We start from the raw sequence: 6,310 nt of genomic DNA, 5'->3' as shown, positions 1-6,310 counted from the left end.
AATAAACAAAATTAGTATTCGGAAAAAAAAAAAAGAAAGGAAAAAGCAAAGTTGGGGACACGTGGGAAAGAGCTGCTGAGTTGTTGATGAGCTGTTTCCGCGTCTGTGCCAGTGACGCTCGTGCTGGTATAGAGGATTCTAAGAAGTGGGGGATGCTGTTTCTGGTGAACCAGTTATTCAAGATTTACTTTAAGATCAATAAACTCCATTTGTTTACACCTCTCATCAGAGCCATCGACAGCTCAGATCTGAAAGAAGATTATAGCACAGCACAGAGAGTAACGTACAGGCACTACGTTGGACGAAAGGCCATGTTTGATCGTGACTTTAAACAAGCCGAGGAGTACCTGTCCTTTGCCTTTGAGCACTGTCACCGTTTGAGTCAGAAGAACAAAAGGATGATTTTGATATATTTACTCCCAGTAAAAATGCTGTTGGGTCATATGCTGACCATTGAGCTTTTGAAAAAGTATCTCATGCAGTTTGCTGACGTAACCAGAGCTGTAAGTGAAGGCAATCTCCTTCTATTGAACGAGGCTCTAGCGAAGCATGCGACCTTCTTTAATCGCTGGGGCATCTTCCTTATCCTTGAAAAGCTGAAGATCATCACCTACAGGAATCTTTTTAGGAAAGTGTACTTGTTACCCAAAACACCAGTTATCTCTGGATGGTTTTCTTGTTGCTTTGAAATTCATGCAAGTGGAAGACGTGGACATCGATGAAGTCCAGTGTATTCTAGAACCTGATGTACATGAATCACATCAAAGGCTATATATCACATCAGCATCAGAAGCTAGTTGTTAGCAAGCAGAATCCGTTTCCTCCGCTGTCTACAGTGTGTTGAATGTATCAACACCTGTTCCCCTGGTGTGCATCGTGCTGATGAAATCAGGACTTTGCCAGGACGTTACTTTCTGCAGCTAGAATCTCTTTGGGGCTCTTCTCTCAGGGATGTTGAGACTGAGTTCCCCGCATTCACAGCCACCTTGACATTCTCTCATCGCTCATTACTAATGTCGACCTCACGGAGACTTGGAATTTCTTTTTCAAATGTTGCAGACCCTCCTTTGACTCTGAAGCGTTGGAGAAACTGCTGTGAAGGAGGCTCCTTTGAAGGAGTCTCTTCTCCAAGGCAGCTACAGTTTACTTCTCCTAAACACACACACACACACACACACACACAAAAAACATACCCTATTCTAAATGGAAAGAAAATATAGTAAAAGTAGTTATTTTCCACCCTAAGTAAATTACAGAATGAATGCAATCCCAAATCAAAGCCTAAGATTTTTAAAAATAAAACTTGACAATACAGTTTCCAGAAAAGATGCAAAAGTACACACACACACACACACACACACACACACAAACACACACAAACACACAAAACCATCAAAAGAAGGAAGAAGGTGGAGAATTTATGCCATCAGACTTTAAAATATACTATAAAAATATAGCAATTAGCCCTAACCAGTTAGGCCCAGTGGATAGAGAGTTATCCTAAGGACTGAAGGGTCCCAGGATTGATTCCAGTCAAGGGCATGTACCTTGGTTGCGGGTACATCCCCAGTAGGGGATATGCAGAAGGCAGCTGATCAATGTTTCTCTTTCATTGATGTTTCTAACTCTCTATCCCTCTCCCTTCCTCTCTGTAAAAAATCAATAAAATATATTTTAAATATATATGTATATATATAGCTTCATCCATTGAGCCACACTGCCCACCATGGCTCCGAGGCAGCTGCCCTGCCCGCATTGCACAGATGAGAAAGAAGGCTCAGCCCTAGCCAGTGTGGCTCAGCGGATAGAGCATCGGCCTGTGGACTGAACGACGCCAAGCTTGTTTCCAGTCAAAGGCACTTGACCAGTTTGTGGGCTCCATCCCCAGTAAGGGGCATGCAGAAGGCAGCCAATCAATGATTCTCATCATTGATGTTTCTATCTCTCTCCCTTCCTCTCCGAAATCAATCCTATATAATAAGGAGGGAATATGCTAATTGACTGTCACACTCTCACCAGATGGCAGCGCCCACAGCCACAAGGTGGCGGAGCCCAGTCCCCTCAGCCTCGCCGGGGGCCTTGGGTCCTCCTGCACCCCCCTCCCCCCACTGACTAAGACTCAGGCAAGCACGCTGGCTGAGGTGCAGGCAAGCCTTGGATGGCAGCTGTCCAGCTACCCAGGGCCAGCCCGAGGCTCAGGTAACCAGGGCTGGCCAAGGCTTGCGCTACCGGCAGTGGCAGCAGCAGAGGTGTGATGGGGCCGTTGCCTTCACCTGATCGATGGGTCACCTCCAGCCCCTGAGGCAGCAGCAGAGGTGTGATGGGGGCGTTGCCTTCACCTGATCGATGGGTCACCTACTGCCCCTGAGGACTGTGAGAGAGGGCAGGCTGGGCTGAGGGATCCCCTCTCCAGTGCATGAATTTTCATGCACCAGGCCTCTAGTAAAAATATATTTTTAAAAAATAAATAAAAGTGTAGCAATTAGAATAAAATGACAGTGATGCATTAATATATAGATGGAGGAAAACCAAATCCATGATGAAGAACATTCCAAACCAATGAAACTAAGAATAAACAAATGGAGATGGAACAAATATTGTTAGTTTCCTAATTTGGAGCCAAGAGAAAAAGAACATATATTCTAGGTAGTTTAAAAACACGAATGTCTAAGATAAAACTATAAAAACCATCCAAAGATAATATATTTGTAATCTTGGATTACAGGGGACCTATGAGAGATATGAAGTGTGTATGCCACAAAAGAAACTATTGATAAATTTGACATTAATATTTAAAACATGTGCATAAAAATAATAATATCCCTACCAATATTTTTAGTTTTTACCATTAAGCTATGTAGAATCTTCAGAAGAAGTGGCTTACAGCTAAGAAAATGAAAAAGGGCAGACAGAACTACCAAATATTCAAGGCCTACTCTGTAACTGACACCAAGTGAAGGGAAATATATTTTTAATCCCAGTGGTCGGCAAACCGCGGCTCGTGAGCCACATGCATCTCTTTGGCCACTTGAGTGTGGCTCTTCCACAAAATACCATTGTACAGGCATGCACGTTCAGTGCAAAGTTGACTTAAAACTTTAAGTAAAGTTTATTAAGTTAATTGTAGGGAACGTTGTGGAGTGAAAGAAGATGTAGTGTCGAGGGTTGAGAAAGGTATGTTGAGATGGTTTGGACATATAGAGAGGATGAACGAAAGGAGATAGACGAAACAAGTATATAAGACGAGTGTGGATGGGAGAGTTGGAAGGGGTCGACCTCAGCGAATATACCTCAATCAGATTGAGGGCATTTTTAGCAAAGGCCAGCTTAGGAGTACCCTAATTAAGTTAATAACAATGTATCTACCTATATAGTTTAAGTTTAAAAAATTTGGCTTTCAAAAGAAATTTCAATCGTTGTACTGTTGATATTTGGCTCTGTTGACTAATGAGTTTGCCGACCACTGGGCTATCCCATGTAATCCCAGGGAATCCTCATCAGTCCTGAAGGATGTATTACTGTCATCATGTTGCCGAGGAAGAAGCACAGGACGAGAAGGAAACAGTAGATTCACTAAGAAATGACTCAGTGTAACACTGTTAGAGTCTGGACCAGTCTTCCCGGTTGTGAGTCTGTAAAACATTACAAGTGCTAAGTAACACTTATTTAACACAAAGTATGAAATAAGATTCAGCTGTAAGAGCAATTATGTGAATCTACTGCCTAGGTGTTGTTGTTTGTTAATTTCTTTATTGATTAACATATTACATATGTGTCCTTATCCCCCCCATTGCTCCTCCACGCCCCCACCTGTGCCCTCCAAAGGACTTGTATGCGTGCATATAAGCCTAACCAATGGACACAGTCAACAGGGGGGGTGAGGGCATGCTGCCTTAGTTTTCATGAGGCTGCTGGTGTGCTGAGACACTGATACTGTTAGTAGAGAGTCGTGGTAAACAGCTAAAAATGTGACCTAAGACTGTGTCTTGTGAAGTCGTGTAAATTGTCACTTCATATAGTACTTCCATTCTGAACTCTAGATGCAGTAATTTTGTGTTTTGGGAAGTTTGGGGACCACTAACTAGAGTCAGTAAAAGAGTTAACAACAGGGTACTCTGGGAGAAATTTCGGGTCTTCAAAGTGTCTGCTGATTTAAAAAAGACAGAATCTACTTAAAGAAGCTAAGATCCTATTACTCAAGTTAACAGATAATAGGAAGATAGCTTCAGTGTGTGTGTGTGTGTGTGTGTGTTTTCTATTGTTAGGAATAATTCTGAAGCATTTATATTATTTTAAATCCTGCCAGTCCCTGCCTTACATGGTTAGTCGAGTTGAAATACCTTCAGTCTCTAGGTTAATGCCAACCACCCCATCCTAAAGGCCTTCAATCTACTATGTGCTTTCAAAGTCCTGCAGTGGGTAAAGAACACTGGTGAACTTTGCAATGAATATGGACGCTCAAATTATAGGATTTGGGGTGCCTAGAGTAAGGTCTTGGCCCAAAATGCCAAAAAAAAATATGGAAACTTGCCTAGTGAGCTCTCCCCTCTGAGCCCCACTTAAGGGAGTTGATGTCTGCCTTATATTTAGTTTGCTTTTATCCATTGAAAATGGCACCACCTATCTGGCCTAAGCTTGACAAGTCTATGACTCTTCCCAATCTCTTAGGTGGTTTAGTTCTGCATCCGTATCCACACACAGTTGTTGGACTGGCTTTAACATGAACGAATAGCCTGGAATCCAGGTACTGCTACTCCCTGACTATTTCTATGTTTGCTGAGTTCCCGTGGTCAAGGTGACTTAGATTGATAGCCCACCTCTTTGAAAAGGAACATTCTTCATAGATGTGAACAATTCCCCACCAGCAAATTTGGGGGAGGGGAGAATATAAAACATTGGTTGAATTAAACAAAAAGGGGAAATTAAAATGTTGGCGCTCAGTTATTATGGTCCATGATCTCAACAAATAAACAGGTAAAAATGCTTATTTTGATGCATGGTTTAACATTTTTTAAAACTCATATTGTTTGCCACAGCCAATAGAATTCTTAGTTGTTTTCACTTTGAACAGTTGAGTTAGAATGTAGCATTTGTGCATAAATGCCATTTTGGCCAGAGGAAGGCTGCTGCCTTGTGTAAGCTGAAACAATGAGAGTTTTCCATTGAAACGAATTGGAAAGTAAATGTAGAGCAATGCAGTTATATATCTGTGAGATTAATGCCACCTACAACATGAGAAAAGGATGAGTCTAAGCGTTTTCCATTGAAATTAATTGGAAAGTAAATGTAGAACAATGCAGTTATATATCTGTGAGATTAATGCCACCTACATGAGAAAAGGATGAGTCTAAGCTTTTCTCTTTCGGTAAGAAACTTACAACTAGAGGATCCTTTGTTTTCCTTGTGGAGAATGCGGTCTAATGCCTTCAGTGGTTTCCTTCTCAACACATAATTGATCTCGGAATGACATTCACTTTGAGTGTGGACAGTTGTACCTTTGGGACAGAAGCAGTTGTTTCTCCCTTTGTCATCCTGCACAATAGCTATACTAGGAGAACTATTTTCTCTAAAAATTACCACTTCAGAGACCTAGAAAACTCAACAATGTCATTTTGTATGTTTATAAAAGACAAAATGGTCTTGCTACTATAAATGGAGTAGAGGAAAAAGGCAATTGACCCAACAGTACTTTATCGCTGGAAATATACCACAGGTCATTAAAAATAGAGGCATGTAAAATATTTAAGGACACAGTTAAAACGGTCTTGTGTTAAAACTTTTGAAAGGGATTTTAAAAATAGAAAAGATTTTTGCAAACTAGCAAAAAAAACATTAATGGAACTTTAAAAAAGAGTACAGATATAAAACTTTTCCAATGTATTTTTCTTATCTTTTTCCTTTTTGAGAAGAGACCTTATATATAAAAGAGAGAATAAAATGTGCCACACTTAACTAGTGAATACTGGAAAACATAGATTATGAATTTATGAGTAAGTAATTTTTTTCTCTTAGCTATAATAATAAATCACCATTGTTCTTTTATAATTTTTTATTCTAATGAGCCAAAATGTATATTTATCAAACTATAGATAAAGATTCAATATCATATAACTTGAATGAACTATATAAACATCATGACTGGAAAAAATAAAAAACTAAGGATCAGTTAAGTGTATTAAGTATAAATGTATGTCCAATGTTGTACATGTATTTTTTTTTCTTCTTCCCCAGGGTTTGTAGGTAGATTTAGGGATTATGAAATGAAGAGACTAGTGATGACCTGACTCAAATATTTTACAATATTTGAAAT

The 6,310-nt window shown here is 40.1% G+C and overlaps 1 pseudogene; it reads left to right on the top strand.

Moving 5' to 3' along the window:
• The window catches only part of LOC102775131, a 6,249-nt pseudogene extending 5,164 nt beyond the window's left edge, over positions 1-1,085 (top strand).
• Positions 1,086-6,310: the final 5,225 nt, after the last annotated feature.

This window comes from Myotis davidii, unplaced genomic scaffold, assembly GCF_000327345.1.
Source record: "Myotis davidii unplaced genomic scaffold, ASM32734v1 scaffold370, whole genome shotgun sequence".
Classification (NCBI taxonomy): Eukaryota; Metazoa; Chordata; class Mammalia; order Chiroptera; family Vespertilionidae; genus Myotis; species Myotis davidii.
Note: the sequence above shows the minus strand (reverse complement) of the source record. Positions and strands in the feature narration are given on the sequence as shown.